General features: G+C 44.9%; 1 non-coding gene across 1 annotated transcript; it reads right to left on the bottom strand.

The window, feature by feature from the left end:
• Positions 1 to 13,525: 13,525 nt before the first annotated feature.
• Positions 13,526 to 13,598, bottom strand: TRNAK-CUU. The gene has a single exon. It is a non-coding gene; the product is annotated as a tRNA-Lys (tRNA).
• Positions 13,599 to 17,378: the final 3,780 nt, after the last annotated feature.

The following is a 17,378-nucleotide window of genomic DNA, read 5'->3' as shown; positions in this document are numbered from 1 at the left end:
AAAAAAAAAAAAAAAGAAAGAAAGAAAGAAAGAACAAAGAAAACAGAAAGATTAATAATGATGAAACCCAGAAAGACCTCTTCCTTCTCCAATTTACTTATTATTTACAAAATGTTAATGCTTATTTACTTTTGACAGAGAGAGAGACAGAGACAGAGCATGAGTTGGGGAGGAGCAGAGAGAGAGGAGACACAGAATCTGAAGCAGGCTCCAGGCTCTGAGCTGTCAGTATAGACAGCACAGAGCCCCATGCGGGGCTTGAACTCATAAACCACGAGATCATGACCTGAGCCAAAGTCTCACGATTAACCAACTGAGCCATCCAGGCACCCCTCCAATTTAAAAATACCACCACAGCCTACTAAAAAAATAAAATTAAGAATTGAAAAAAAAAAAAAAGAGGGGGTGCCTGATGGCTCCATTGGTTGAGCATAAGACTCTTGTTTTTATTTTTTTATTTTTTTAAAATGTTTTATTTATTTCTAGGAGAGAGAGAGAGAGACAGCGTGAGCAGGGGAGGGTCAGAGAGAGAGGGAGTCACAGACTGAAACAGGCTCCAGGCTCCGAGCTGGCAGTCAGCACAGAGCCCGACGCGGGGCTCGATCCCACAAACCGCGAGATCATGACCTGAGCGAAAGTCGGACGCTTAACCGACTAAGCCACCCAGGCGCCCCAAGACTCTTGTTTTTAGCTCAGGCCAAGCATGATCCCAGGCTCGTGAGACTGAGTCCTACTTAGGGTCCCACGCTGAGAATGGAGCCTGCTTAAGATTCTCTTTCCCTCTGCTCCCCACCCCCAACCTTCTCTTGCTCTCTCTCTCAAATAAAATTTAAAAAGGAAAAAAAAGGAGGGTGCTTGGCTGGCTCAGTTCGTGATGCAGATGACTTGATTTAAGGATTGTGAGTTGGAGCCCCACATTGGGGGTAAAACCTACTAATTTTTTTAAAAAAATTAAAACAAAAATGCCACCACCATCATATCTCTCTCAAACAGTATTTGGCTAAAGAGGAAATAGAAACCAAAATGTCAGTATCTTGAGAAAACAATAAAAATACTACAAATCATAAAAGATATCACTGAATAGCCTTAAATTCTTATTTCAGGGGAAAAAAAAGAATGAAAGAAGTGAAATAAACATTCTACTCCAATGTTCAAAAGTAAAGAAGTAATACAAAGAAATGCAGAAGAAAGAAACAATGAATAGAAAGGCAGAAACTGACAGTTTCTGAGAAATCCCGGTGTTTCCTGAGTGCTCCACAGAAAGCTTAAGTAATGATTGCACCCCAGGTTGAAAATGTGGCCGCAAGGTTTTATCAAGCTGAAGAAAAATACCAATATAATTGATATTGTCAAGTGAAATTCATTGCTAGCTGGCAGCTTGATGGATTAAGAAGAGAACGTGCTTGGGTGACAACATTGATCGAATTTGTTTCGGTGCTTTGCCGATGATGCTGAGAAGGACTTCATTAAAAATCAGTGAACCGAAACACCTTTCTCGAAGGTAGTTGACAAATGCCAGCTGTTTACCTCATTCAGTTGTAATAGACAGGTTCTGGGATTGGATAGTTTGGGGCAAATACTGATTTTATGTGTCACCTGACTGGTCATGGAGTGCCCAGATTAAACATTATTTCTGGGTGTTTTTGTGAGGCTGTTTCTGGATGAGATTAGTCTCTGAGCTGGTGGCTCCGAAAAGCAGATTGCCTTTCCCAGTGTGGGCGGACACCATCCATTTCGTTCAATGCCCGGAAAGAGCCAGAGGCAGGGCAAGAAGGAGTTTGCCCTGAAGAGCCTAAAATTAAGTCCTCCATGAAGAGCAACCCCGGGCTGCACGTAGCCCCCAGTCCCAGTCCCAGGAAAAGCCTCAGACTGTTCAAGGCTAACGCCATCCTCGGACCGCCCTCAGGTCAGCTAATCAAAAAACATTCCAATGGTCTGAGTCAAGGCTGGGAACTGCAGATACAAACTAGCCAATCTCTCACCGCTTGCCTGAACCCCACGTAGGCCCTTTGAACTCACCTCATAATTGGTCATTTTCAAAGATTCTCAAAAGTCATGATTGGGTCCCACCAAAAGGAATGAACACCTCACAGACACTGAATGGTCGAAGCTGTAATTGTAATTGGCGCTTATGTGATGATGCTACACGTACTATAACACCCCCGTCCCTTACCCCATAAAAACCTTGTTCGCTATTGTTCTTTGCTTCACCTGCTGCCACGACACCGGTAGGCTGGTGAGCCCCTGCTCGAGCTTGTCATAAAGACCCTTTTGTATTTGCATCGGTGTCGGCTCCTTGGGGGTCTCAGGGGACTCGCGAATCGGGCACCACAGCCCTTCTTTTCTTCTACCTCACACTTGCCCCCAGATTGTGATATACACGATTTGCTCCCTTGGTTTTCAGGTCTTTGGACTTGGATTCAATGATACCAGTGGCTTTCCTGGGTCTCCACCTTGCAGACAAGATCCTGAGACTTCTAAGCCTTCACCATCATGCGATCCAATTCACTCTCATATGCACCTACCTCATTGGTTGTGTTCCCTTGGCGAGCCCTGATTAATGCACTGTGAATTGTATTCCATTTATGGGGAGTGCTAGTTCTGAATAGCACATTAGGGAACTCTGGGGAGCATTCTACCTTTCTAAGCAAACAGGTTTCTACAGTATCTCCTAAACTGATTCAACCACAGAATCCTTTTTACACATCTTAATACTCCGTGGAGCACATGATGGGGTATGCTGTCCTAGAGTTTGCTCATTTTCTAAGCGTTGATTAGGAAAGATGCAAAATATTGTTTTCAAAAATACCAGCGATACAAATTTGCTCAGTGTTCAACTTTCTACATGTATCAGTAACAGTTTATCTTTTTTTAAAAAATTTCTTAATGTTTTATTTATTTTTGAGAGAGAGAGACAGCGCGAGCAGGGGAGGGTCAGAGAGAGAGGGAGACATAGAATCTGAAACAGGCTCCAGGCTCCGGGCTGTTAGCACAGAGTCCGACGCGAGGCTCGAATCCACGAACTGTGAGATCATGACCTGAGCCAAAGTCAAACGCTTAACCAACTGAGCCCCCTAGGGGCCCCTGTAACAATTTATCTTATTTGTCTAACATCACCTTAAAAAAGCTAATTTGTGAATTCCCTTCTCCAGGAAGGAAAGGTCTTCTTTCTGCCAATTCTTGCCCGAGGAATTGGTGTTATCTGGAACGCAGTGAAACTTTACTGACCCTTGCTGATGTTTATAACCTCGGTAGCTAAAATGTGACTTAGAAGGGAAGGTTTAGAAACGAATAAAAAGCTCTTAGAAAGTAAACATCCAAGATGTGTATTCGTCTCTAAATAAAGCTGGACTTCTACAGATTGTTAATAAAGTCATAGAAATCAAATATTAAGTTCTACAAAGACTTTCCCTTTTATATTACAGAGTGGTCCTGAGAACAGCGACCTGAAGCGTCATGTCTAGAGCACTCAGACCAGTGAGCCAGCACAGGCCTGGGGCACACAGCCCGGAAAGGGGACAGACGCCCCTTCTGCTCCCGGACCTTGGAACATGAGTGCATTTTTATTTTATTTTATTTTATTTTATTTTATTTTATTTTATTTATTTCTGGAGAGAGACAGCGTGAGCAGGGGAGGGTCAGAGAGAGAGGGAGTCACAGACTCTGAAACAGGCTCCAGGCTCTGAGCTGGCAGTCAGCAAAGAGCCCAACGCGGGGCTCGAACCCATGAACCGCGAGATCATGACCTAAGCAAAAGTCCGACGCTTAACCGACTAAGCCACCCAGGCGCCCCACATGAGTGCATTTTTAAAAAGACTTTATTTTTAAGTGATTTCTACGCCCAACATGGGGCTCGAAATGACACCCCCAAGATCAAAGTCACATGCTCTTCTGACTGAGTCAGCCAGGCGCCCAGAGAGCATCCTCAATGTTCTTATTCTTCCAGCTCTTATGTGCCCCTTATTCTTGTGCAGCAGATGATGTAGATGGAGGAGCTGTCCCGGGGTCCTGAGATCCCAGGACCCTGAGATCTGGTAGGTTGGCCCTGGTTCTGACCCATGAGTTATTTGGTCATTTCTGAAGATTGTATACCAACATGATGCTACTGATATGCTTTCTAGGGGCTTGGGAGTTCCATTTTTTCTCATCAGTGGGGGGCAACTTTCAGGGTGGTGTGGAGACTGTGTGGGCTTTGGAACCAAGCAGTCGAGGGAATGGTTTTGGCACCATGACTTTCATCTGTGAGACCCTGAGCACATCGCTTCTCTGAGTCTCAGTTTCCTCATCTGTATAATAAAATAATATTATCTTCTCAAGAGGATGGCTGAAAAGATTACAAGTAATAAATGTACTGTTTATTACAGGTCCTGACATCTAGTAGGTGCACAACAAATGATAACCAGATGGTAATAATAATTATTATTTAAGTATTCATTTATTTATGTAATCCATGTTTATAGAGCCCCTGCTCTGCACAAAGGCTTTGAGGGACAGAGATAACAAAGATATGCTTCCGGACCCCGAGGAAGCTTCATTTTAGTTGGGGAGATACAATCTTACTGTTTTATCCAGACTCCAAATCATGTTGGATCCAAATCACTTATATGAGATCCTAATCGCTTATTTATACAGTGATGAAGTATATTCAATGCCCGTTCTCTGGAGGAAAGTCGCCTGTTCTAAACAGAAATTCTAACCCTAAACTTGGGATTATTTACATTGTGCTCTGGGCTGTTGAGCCAAATCCGTCAGAAAACACCCATTGGATTAAAAACCATCAATAGTGTATGTGGTTAGAGAAATAGCTGGGGATGCCATCTTACCGGTTTGCGGCAGAGAACGACCCAGAGTGATGTGGTTAGAATGGAAAAGGCACAGTTTAGAGGTCCGTTACTATTTGGGGGATGAGATCTGCATATTAAGCTCAGGACATTTCCTCTGTCTTTTTCTCAGGATTGCTGTGACGATCTAATAAAATGTGATACTAAATGTAAAACGTCAAATGCAGTATCTCCAGAGTTGATATTACTTTTATTGAATATACTTTTATATTTTGTATTATTTTATACGGTACTTTCATTTTTTATTTTTTTAATGTTTATTTATTTTTGAGAGATAGAGAGAAAGACAGTATGAGCAGGGGAGGGGCAGAGAGAGAGGAAGACACAGAATTCGCAGCTGGCTCCAGGCTCTGAGCTGTCAGCACAGAGCCCGACACGGGGCTCGAACCCATGAACCGTGAGATCATGACCTGAGCCGAAGTCGGACGCTTAACCGACTGAGCCCCCCAGGCGCCCCTAGTTTCATATGGTACTTTCAAAAAGCAATGATCGCAGAGCTCATTTTTTTTGTGCTCTTCCGTGTCAGCGTGACTTGACAACGAATTAGTCAAGGCCGTCTATGACGGAAGGAAGGCCCATGCTTCAGGGAGAGCTTCCTTGCGCGGTTGTTGACGGTGGGAGAAGGATCCAAGGATTTTCAAATTTTTAGGTTTTTAAAAACACCTTGAAATCAAGTGTTTTAGAGAAATAGAACCAAGGGATTGTGTGTGTGTGTGTGCGTGTGTGTGTACATATACACGTCTCACATGATTATAGAGGTTGACAAATTCCAAGACCTGCAGCTTCAAGCCGGAGGCTCAGGAGACCCGATGGTGCATCTCGTCGGAGTCTGAGGGCCTGAGAGCTGACAGGTTAAGTTTCAACCCAAATGCTGGCCCAAGCCCCAGGAAGAGCCGGTGTTCCGAGTGGGCCCAGGAGGCAGGCAAAACTGCACCCAGGCAGGAGCGCTCTCTCACTCAAGAGAGGTCAGCCTCTTTGTTCCATTTAGGCCTTCACTGATGGGTTGAGGCCCATTCACATTAGGGAGGGCAATCTACTTTACTCAGTCTGCCACTCAAATGTTAAATTCACCCCCAAACACCCACAGGCACCCAAAATAACGTTTGACCAAATACCGGCATTCGGTAGCTCCATCCAGCTGACATGTGCAGTTAAACATTACATCAAGTAAGTTTTGTTTTCACTTATACTGATATGATTTTCAGACGTTGGAAAGTTGCAGCTTTTAGAACCTGTAGATTGAAGTGGGTACAGATGATCTAATCGCAAAGGCAAATAATGACTCATGAAACAACAATAATAAAAAAACGTCCTTGGTTCTAAAACAACCTGGGTGTTTCATTTCCTGAAGAATTTGCTGTCCGAATAAACAGCCATTAGAGGGAGCTCTGATTGCAGCGTAGAAACAAAATTATTCTCCATGAATTGATAGTGTTAACTTGGAACTCCAAGTTTTCATGTTTTTATGGAGACACAGAATATATATTAAAAAAAAAAACAAAAAACACCCTGAACTAAAACCAAGTAAGTATCTTTTAACATCATCATTTTGTATATTTGACACTTGCTTCACGGGATACGGGTAGGGTACCCACGGTGCTCAGCCTGAGCTCCAGCCACGTCACGTGCGCCCTTGAGCCAGGCTCCTCTCTTCTCCGGCCTGTTTCCTCTGCTGACCAGTGAAGATGACAGAGATTAGTGTTTACGACATGTCGGTATCTGTGGCTGGAATGATTCCAAGAGAATTTGAAAAATACATTTTTTTCAAGAGACAACCTTCTTGAAAATGCTACGTTCTCGAAAGTCACGTGGATGATACACTCACACTGGAAACCAGCTTCCGCCCTGAGGTTCCTGAGATGTGTTGACAGTTTTGTTTGTACCAAGTGATCCCTGCCTTGAAGTGACAGCATTGAACTTTGAATGTGTTGCTAAGCCTCTCTGGAAACTTGAGGTTGGTGTTGTGAAAATGACAGCTGGCTTATAATTAGCATTGTACTCATGTTATAAAGACACATTTTCTCTTCAGCAGAGATAGTATGCCTTGTTACACAAGAAGGCTTCAGAGTCATAAGTCATTTTGCAAACTGAGATTCTGATTTGACAAAATAAAAAGCATTGCAGAATGATGTGCTTACTACTTTCATTGTATTTCTTTCACGTCTTTCATGGCTTGGGCCAACGAGAAGAGACCAGAACAATATTACGGGACCACGGCATCGTGCAAGTGAAAGCCGCATGACAATAGACTGTACTGAACAAGGCACAGGCGACAAAGAGGTTGAGACAGCTGGTGGTGGGCTGGAAAGAGAAAAGAGAAGCCTTGAGTCCTTCCCCACCACTGTGTGAGAGACAGCTGAACTCAGACCTGATCGCAGCAGGCACAGATACACTCACAGAAAGTGGAAACCTTGCCCAGATTCTGGTTTTGTGCCATCAACTGAAAACAGCCCAGTAGCAGTAGCTGGGAAGCCTTTCAATACATTCTCATTATTTTAGGCCGCACGATTTTATTGATTGGTTCGTTACAATAATGAACCGTTTAATGAAAACTAGCAATGACTCAGCATGCTCGAAAAGGAAAATAGAATAGACCAGCAATTAAAAAAAAAAAAAAAAAGAAACCAAACAACTTCACAAGTACATTTTTCTATTATTAAACCGATGTCAATGTTTTAGTTTAGCAAAAGGGCATCGCCCATTTTCACATTCAACTTCTAAATTTGAATGAAAGCAGTTGTGTCGTTTTGCTTCGGAACTCTCATCCGGAAAGTACATCGTATCAAGAAGAAGGTGCTGATTACATATTTGCTTTCACACCAAGTCCGCTTGTTCCTTATCAAGAATGCGTGCACTTGGCCTGGCTTCCCGTGTGCTCTGCTCTGTGGTCTTCGCCTTGTCCTGCTTCTGGACAGTCCTAGAACCCGGCTGGATGGAAGGGAATCAGAAAACGCTGGGGTCAGCAGGAACGTTCTTCAAAGTGGTTAATCCATTTGCAGATCACTGAGAATGGACTGTGCCGTGCTAACTCGGCATTCTGGTATTTTCTGCTCAAGCACATGATTCCATAGACGACAGCTGATGGTGTTTTGCTGGCAAATATAGCTCTGAGCTCCTTTTGCTAGCTTGGCCCTAACTCAACAAAGTCTTGACTCACAAAAAGATGCGAAGAGAGAGAATATGCAGGAAGGTGTCAAGCAAACCTTGGGATTAGAGAGAGAGCATTGCACACTCCATTCTTCAGTGTGGCAATGGTTTGGGACTAAACGGGAAACGACCAGTGTAGGAGCCACAGTTTACCGGGACTTTCCATATCCAGTGTCATTTACATTTTAGGAGAAGGGCATTTACTCTCTTTCAGTGCCTGTACGCTTTCTCATTCCTACCGGTGTTGAGAGCTTTTATATTGAACTCTTGCTAAGAGAGGCCATCAGTTTTATCAAGAGCGTGCTTACTTGTCTCACAGAGTCTACCCCTCCTGGAAAGAAGTTGAGATTAGGTGTTGCCCGTCTTCCCCAAGGCACTGCGGCAAGACGGAACGGAGTCCCTGTGGAGGGCACAGGTGGGCAGTCAACGACGTCGGAGGAGACCATGGGGAAGAGGCAAGTGCCTGTTTGAGATGTATTTTGGTTGGATCGCACGTGGCCAGAGGAGAACAGTAAGGGACACCTTGCTCCATCGTCAGGACCTGGACGATATCCATGTGATGTTGACACTCTTCAGAACAGTGACAGTGGTGTGTGAACATGCTGTTTACGTCTTGTGAGGTGGGGATTATCATACTCATTTTATTTTTTTTAAGTTTATGTATTTACTTTGAGAGAGAGAAGGGGAGGAGCAGAGAGACAGGGAGAGAGAAAATTCCAAGCAGCCTCTGCACTGTCAGTGCAGAGCTCAATGCGGGGCTCAAATCCAAAAGCTGTGAGATCATGATTGGAGCTGAAACCAAGAGCTGGGCACTCAACTGACTGAGCCACCCGGGCGACCCCAATACCCATTTTAAAGCTGAGACAAGTCCGCCTCAAAGAGCACACATGAACTTGCCAAAGGTTGTCAAACTAGCAAGTGGCAGGGCTAGACTTTAACCCCAAATCCACCCGACACCCATACCATGCCTTCTCACCACACCAGCCTCCTCTCTCTTCTCTATCTCTGTCTCTTAAACATCCATCTGCTTTCCTCCCTCTCACCTGCAGTCCTTCTGACTAACGGGGCGCAGGTAAGAGATGCAGAGTTTGGGCACAGCCTGAAGCTCTGTGACTGGGAGATGCCAACAGCAGCCAAAATCCATACCCCACACATTGTGGCAGCATGTTCTACACCACCCCACGCCTACTGAGTCAGAATCTCCATTTGAGCAAGATCCCTGTATGATTAGCAGGAGCATTAAAGTTTGAGAAATCTGCTCAAACCTACTCAAGTAACCTATTAGATGGTGATGCAAATTTTAGGGCTCTCTCATCAACAGAAAAAAGACCATCAATTTAAAAGTTTACCATTTTAATTAAGGGATTCAACTTAGTGGATTCATTTCTGTAACAGGTAACATGGCAGTTGTGATTTTCATAGACTTGCATGGAGAATATCCAGATGTTTCTTTTTTAGAGAGAGAGAGCGAGAGAGAGCATGGAGGGGGGTGGGGGAGAGAGAGAATATCTCACAATCATGAGATCATGACCTGAGCCCAAGCCAAGAGTCGGCACTTAACGGACTGAGCCACCCAGGTGCCCCATGAAATTGTATATTTTAAAGGCAGCATCAATGGGCTCCTAAATCCTTCCTCTCCACGTTTGCCTTCTTTGACCTTGACCTCCTTGGAGGTGGGGGCAGGGGCTGGAGTGAGAAATTTCAAAATGAAGCATGATCCTATCAACATTCTCTGTCTTTAGTTTACCCCGTCGCTTGTGAAATTGGGGTGATCCAGTGTAAGGGAGGGGGTGCCCAAACAGACACTATCCCTTCGTGTCTTAAAATAATTGCCAATAGGTTTCCAGAGCTCTCGGTCAGATGGGTGCAGATCCCTTGGTCAAGAACATCAAATACCCTTTCGTGTGTCTCTCACCATTTAGGCCTAGCGCCAGGAAAGTGAGCAGGAAACATGTGAGGCTCATTTCTTAATTTCCTACAGATCAAACACAGCTGTGTACATTCTGTGTGAACTACAACCACTTTCTGAAATTGAATTGGGTTGAACCCTGCTTCTTCATAGATAAGTCCATCTATCCTTTCCTCAGAGCCTACTGAGAAATGGATGGGAAATAAGACTCCAGTCCATAAAGGCTTAATAAAAATTCTCTCCATAAACTTATTTATTTGTTTGTTTGTTTGTTTTTGAGAAAGAGAGAGAGAGTGCAAGCAGGGGAAGGGCAGGGGGAGGGGACAGACGATCCGAAGCGGGATCTGTGCTACCAGCACAAAGCTCAACCAATGTGGGGGCTCGAACTCACGAACTGTGAGATCATGACTTGAGCTGAAGTCAGACGCTTAACCAACTGAGCCACCCAGGTGCCCCTCCATAAACCTGTTTTTTTAAAAAACCTCAAAACCTGCCTGAAGGGACACTTTCAATACGCTACACAGAATAAACCCCCTTTGGGGCCCTCTCCACAGCCCTGCTTTGCTATGGCACCGTTTACTGTCTCCATAGCCATGAGACCTTCGGGGTGAGCAAGATGAGCTGGGCTCAGCCGCACCGCGGGCGGGTCGGGCTCAGGTGCCCATACGAAGTGTAACTCAATCGCTGCCTCCTCCCCCATGTTCTCTTCTACAAGATGACACTAAGGAAATTTGGTGTCTACCCGCCCCCCACCCAACATGGGGAACTCAATCAACACGATTAGCCCAGAAGCAAAACGCATGGAAGTAGTTTTCTGGCTTTGGCTGCTCTTTGAGGTGCGGCTGGGATTTCTCCTGCTGGTTTTATGTTTGTCTGTCTGCATTTTTCCTTTTCCAGCAAAGTCATCACCTTGCAGCTTTCCTCCATGGACGAATACCAGAACTAAACTTCCACCTTCCTACTAAGCTTTATATTTCTAGGGGGCGATGACTGTTTGTACATTAGTTTGTTGTCTCATAACGTGAGTCAAGTTTTACTTAGCTAAATTCCCATGTTAACTAGAATGAAATAAGGCACAGAACCGCTCATAAAAATTTTTAGAAACTATTGGCGTCCTTAATATTTGGTTCCATTGTCCTCAAACCTTTAATGTTGCAAAGATGCTACCAATTTCCATGAGAGAAACTGTCAAATCTCAAACAGGAAAATTCAGAGGGTGAAGAATAGGAGAAAAGAAAACGCTTCCTTGATGCGTGACTGAACGCTACAGATCCGACCACAGCACGGACTCTCGTTCCCACTCAGCCAGTGATGAACTTGAACTTCCCCCACAGGGACGCCAGCTCCCACCTGCCCCGCCTGTAACCAGCAGGAAATTCAAGGGCCTGATCTCATGCACGGTGGCCGCTTTACCCACAGGAGAGTCTTCTCTCGACGCCAGGAGAAGACATTCACCCAAGAAAAGGCACACGTTCAGTCCACCTCGGTTTTGATGTTCAGGAAAATGCATGCATCCAGGGCAAAGGGGGGGCAGATGAACACGTAACCAGTGGGCTCCGAGGCCGCCGCCCCGCCAGCCGGTCCGACCTGTGCGGGGTGCACTCCCGCAGATGCCTCGTGGGCACTTGCTGGAAGGATGGGAGTGTGTTCTCTCCACCCGCGCAGCTGCGGTTTGGGCACCATCTTCTGTCGTTTCTCGCCCGAGGATGAAGGAACTCAAAACTAATAGAAGCCGCAGCGTTCAATGCTTTGTCGGGAGGAGCCTCCCAAATGGTCTCCCTACTGTGCGTCTGAGCCTGCTGCCCCCCTGCCTTATGAAAACCTTTCCGAAGCTCCTAGCCTGGCAGGATGGGTCCGCCATGGCCTGACCTTGTGGTGGGGTCCCCTCCCTAAGGAAAGAAAAAATAAAGAATATTTCAAGGCAACCTTGCTTATTTGCACATGACAGCCTCCCTCACGACCTTGTAACACGAGACCACGTAATCAGACTGCGTGTTTGTGTGTTATATATGGGAGACAAAGAAGGAAAAAATATATTAAAAATGACGCCACAGGGTGCTCGGGGCTCAGTTCTTTGGGTACGAACCCAACTGAGAGGTGCCGGCAGGAATTAAGTTGCTTCCTGGGAAGAAAAGCCTCGGTGTCACGACTCTCTGTGTGAGGCTCCTGCTACAACCTCAGTCTGCCCCTCCAGCCCGGTCCCCCCAGCTCTCACCCCACAGTTCGCCTCGTGACCACACGGAGCTGCACAGGCAAGGGTATTCTTGCCCCCTGGGGTTTCCAGCCCGCCCACCTCAAGTCTAACAGCCCCCACCCTGCAACCTCTCGCCCGGTTTGCACCTACTCGGCCCTGGAGAGACAGCTCTGGTTCCTTCCCTCCCATCCCAGGGGGTGCGATGTCCCTCTTCTCTGCTCTCATAACCCCGGGGCCCTGGGCGAAGAGCTCTGTGCCTACCTTGTGGAAGGTACTGGCAGTCCTGTATTATTTTAGTGGGATGCTAAATTCAGCACTGATTGGTGATTCAGAAACTAGCATACGTATATTACAGAGAACTTCCCCGGGGTGCCTGGGTGTCTCACGTGGTTAAGTGTCCAAGGGTCTGACTTCGGCTCAGGTCATGATCTCACGGCTCGTGGGTTTGAGCCCTGCTTCGGGCTCTGTGCTGACAGCTGGGAGCCTGGAGCTGCTTCGGATTCTGTGTCTCCCTCTCCGTCCACCCTCCCCCCGCTCTTTCTCTCTCTGTCAAAAATAAATAAACATTAAAAAATTTAATAAGAAAAAAAGCGCTTCCTTAATCTGGTAGAGTATCTGTGGACAGCCACAGCAATATCCCTTTCCGTGGTGAAAAGTTAAAAGCTTCAGCTCTGAGGTCCAGACCAGGACAAAGATACCCACCGTCACCACTGACACTGTGTTGAAGCTCTCAGCCAGAAAGGAACTAAGGAAACCAAGTGGATGTTTTTATAGGTATGTACACAGGAAATGCTGAAGAATCTATAGACAAATTAGAACTAATAAATAAATTTTGCAATTTAGTTGATACAGAATATCTGTGTCTATGTTTATCTATCTACATAGAGACATTCCAAATGACTTTGTATGGTCTGAAGGTTTCTTTCCCAGCTCTTGACAAATCGACTGCAAAATTTATATGGAATTGCAAGGAGCTAAGAATAGCCAAGATAGTTCTAAGAAGAAAAATGAGGTAGGGGACTTGCCCTACCAGAGACCAAGATTGATATAAAGCTTTAGCAGTTGTGACAGTTTGGAATTGAAACAAGGAGAGAAAAAGATTCCAGAGAGACAGAAGTGGGTCCGGAGGCAGACCCATTCTTACATGAGTATCTCATTTATAAAGAAAAAGTCATTGAAAATCACTGGAAGAAGAAAGACGTTTCGATAAATAGCATATGGTTCAATAAACAGTGTCTGGTAATCCACGTAATAAAATAAAAACGAATCTGATGCATCTTGACACCATATGCAAGAGTCAATTCCAGGTGCGGTAAAGTGAGAACCATGAAGATTTTAGAGGGTAATATAGGAGAATATTTTCATCACTCTGTATAAGGAAATATTTTCTGTTTTCTTTTTTTTTTTAATCTAATTTTTTTGAAGTAGGCTCCATGCCCAGCATGGGGCTTGAACCCACAACTCTGAGATCAAGAGTTGCATGCTCTACCAACTGAGCCAGCCAGGCACCCCGGGAAATATTGTTACTTTTTATATTTACTTGAGAGAGAGTGCGCGGGGCAGGGGCCAACGGAGAGAGGGAGAGAATCTCAAGCAGACTCCACACTCAGCACAGAGCCGGATGTGGGATTTGATCCCACAACCCTGGGATCATGACCTGGGCTAAATCAAGAGTCAGTCAAGAGTCAGAAGTTCAATTGACTGAACCACCCAGGTGCTCCAGGAAATAATTGTTTTTTTAAAGTTTATTTCTTTTGAGAGAGAGAGAGAGAGAGAGAGAACACCATTGGGGTAGATGCAAAGAGGGAGGGAGAAAGAATCTCAATCCCAATGTGAGCCTTGATCTCATGAACCATGAGGTCATGACCTGAGCAGAAATTAAGAGTCCAACTCTTAGCTGACTGAAACACCCAGACACCTCAGGAAAGATTTTTAATATAAGATACAAAACACGCTGTTCAACGATGTAATGATTAAGAAACAAGTACATTAAAGACTTTCATCAGTTAGTCTAAAGAGAGTGAATGTTTGAGACACAGCGAGAGAAGGGGCTAATATCAAAGATGTATAAAGTCCTTTCACAAATCAAAAAAGCTAATAAAAAAAAATGGACACAAGTGTTGAGTAGACACTTCAGAGAGGCAGTGCAAATGGCCAATACATATATGAAGTCTCTCAACTTGAGCTGATTAAATGATAAATTACACTATAATCAAATACCATTAAACATTCAGGTATCATTCACCCAGCCAACAGATTTAGCACAGAGGAGAGAGGTCTGACAATATCAAGCTTTGGAGTCAATGTGCACCACGAACTTTCACTTCCCGTTGAAGGGAGCATCATTTGATACCGCTGTTCAGGAAAACCTTTGGCATTCTCCGGCAGATTTGAAGAGATGCAAATTCTACGACGCAGCAATGTCGCTCGTTAGGGCATAACCTAGAGAAAATTATGTCCCTGTGCATCAAGAGAGGGGTACAAGAATGCTTATAAGAGTATTGGTTTTAAAATAGCTCCAAACCAGAAATACCGTAGGTGTTAATCTGCAGCCTGATAATCAGTTAATTGTGGATTGATAAACGGTGGTTGATTCTCCAGCATAATGACAAGTGAAAAGAATAAGGGACAAAAAGGGGTGTCTGGGTGGCTCAGCTGGTTAAGTGTCTGTCTCTCGGTTTGGGCTCAGGTCGTGATCTTGCTGTTTGTGAGTTCGAGCCCAGTTTCGGGCTCCATGCTGACGGTGAGAAGCCTACTTGGGATTGTCTGTCGTCCTCTCTCTCTGCTCCTCCCCCACTTGCTCTGCCTTTTTCTCTCTCAAAACAAACAAACAAACTTAAAAAGAAGAATAAGGGACAAAAGAATGTATATGCTATGATTATATGAATATATTTTATATTTTAAAATTAATATTCTCCATTTTCTTCTCCGTTTTCTATGTTTACGTGCTTGTCACCAGCTACCGGGCCCTGGGCTAGGAACTTAACTTCTGTCTGCAGAAATACTCTGCCAAGAGCTGGTTGTGATATCAAGTTGGCCACACTGGTAAGTAAAACCCAGCTGATTACATATCTCTTAGAAAAGGGAATTTCAGAAATTCCTGCTTTTATTGCTTTGTTTTGCAAAATTCAGATACGTTTACCGATGGTAGTGTGCAATCCTCATCTCGCTAAATATAAAATCCTCCTCCTTCCGCTTTTCTTTCGTCCAGCACGGGGCTGAATTGCCTGTTGATAGAGCTTCTGCTTCTGCTTCTAAGGCAATGGACTCATGTCTATTTATTCACTGAAAAACCACACCACCTTTCGGTGGCTCAGATCATACTGACGATCTCTGGACCGTATACTCTAACCTTACCTTCGTAGTCAACTGCTCAGAATGTCAACCTAAATATTTTTACCAAGATGATACAGCATTACTAATTAAGGAATTAACGATTACTAAGTAAATAATTAGTGAAGGATGCTTATAGACTTTTCGGAGGTCAAAGACAACTTTCAGAGACCACAGCTGCAATTACTAAACCTCACACTTCTTGCAAGTCTCCTTCGTTAGCATTAGCGTCTGCAAGAGCGCTTTTATGGTGTCTGCTTTGTTCTCAGTAGCTCTAGGGCGAGATGACATTTTCTCTTCTTATTTGGATGTTTCGCCAGTTGTTAGAAAAGTTGTAAGTATCAAGGCCAGGTGCCAGAATTCCATTAGTTTGCCCCAAGGGAATAACAGCAACAACAAAAAACCCAACATAAAACCGGTTTGAGAGGCTGAAACTTACAATATGGAAAAGGAAAGGACCTGCTAACACATTGAATGGGAGGGAAGAAATGGTTTGCATCTGTAAGACCAAGCTGACACCCCGAGGCAAGGTCCTAGCTTAGTTTTAGTGTTTCTGGCTATTCTGCTAACCTCCGGAGAGTTGTTTTTTGTTTTTTTGTTTTGTTTTGTTTTTGTTTTTTTGGTATAAATGAGAGAGTTTCTGGTTATCACTGATTGAAAGTTGTGGCCGAAATGTTGATTATTCATTCAGTATCTGCGGCTCCTCCATAGTCGCTGGCCCCCCTTCAGTTAAATGGGGTCATGCAGCTATTCGTGGCCAGTGACAGTGTGTGACAGTATGCAGGTGACTCTGTGTGACTAGCCCTAAGCTAGGGCTTAGGGCTTCATCCCTGAGCAGAAGGATGCTGAGGGCCACTCCCTGTGTCTTCTGCAGCCACCGGGAGACCGTACCGTTGCTCCTGGAAGCCTGCGTCTTTGGGTCACAGCTGGGAAGGGGGCGCCCTGAGGAGATAGCAGACCCACATGAGATTGTTAACGTGCTAGAAATAAACTTTCCTGCGTTGGGACGTTGAGATTCTTTGTAAGCGCAGCACAGCCTAAAGTGACACAGAGGGAGTTGTGTTTTTTTTTTTTTTCTCTCTCTTGTGGTTTCAAGATTAGAATTCAGTGATTCATCACTTACGTACAACACCCAGTGCTCTTCCCAAGTGTCCTCCTTAGTACCCGGCACCCATCTCGCCCATACCCCGCCCCTCCTCTCCATCAACCCCTCAGTTTGTTCTCTACCATTAAGAGTCTCTTGAGGTTTCTTTTTCATTTTTTAATGTTTATTTCTTTTTGAGAGACACAGAGAGAGAGAGAGAGAGAGTGTGTGTGTGTGTGAGCAGGGGAGGGTCAGAGAGAGGGAGACACAGAATCTGAAGCAGCTCCAGGCTCCGAGCTGTCAGCACAGAGCCCGACACGGGGCTCAAACTCACAAACCACAAGATCGTGACCTGAGCTGAAGTTCGATGCTTAACCGACTGAGCCCCCCAGGCGCCCCCGTGAGCGTCTTGTGGTTTCTGTCCCTGTCTTCTCTCCACCCCCTTCACAGAAGGAATTTTTAACTCTAATTTTTTCCAATCGTCTATCTGATGTTGCCTTCATTCATTCAACGGTGTTTATTACTTTTTAATTTTTTATTAGAGAAAGTGTGAGTGGGGGAGGGGCAGAGGGAGAGGGAGAGAGAGAAAATCTTTTTTTTTTTTTTTACAAATAGTTTATTGTCAAGTTGGTTTCCATATAAAACCCAGTGCTCATCCCCACAAGTGCCCTCCTCCATGCCCATCCCCCCTCCCCCCCACCCCCATCAGCCCTCAGTTTGTTCTCAGCATTCAAGAGTTTCTCATGGTTTGCCTCTCTCCCTCTCCCCCACTTCCCCCCCCCCATCTTTTCCCCTACGGTCCTCTGTTAAGTTCCTCCTCATCCTCCTATATGTGCAAACATATGGCATCTGTCCTTCTCTGCCTGACTT

The sequence above is a fragment of the Hyaena hyaena genome, unplaced genomic scaffold, assembly GCF_003009895.1.
Source record: "Hyaena hyaena isolate Hyena2069 unplaced genomic scaffold, ASM300989v1 scaffold_121, whole genome shotgun sequence".
Lineage (NCBI taxonomy): Eukaryota > Metazoa > Chordata > Mammalia > Carnivora > Hyaenidae > Hyaena > Hyaena hyaena.
The sequence above is the reverse complement of the archived record's forward strand: the minus strand, read 5'-3'. Positions and strand labels throughout refer to the sequence as shown.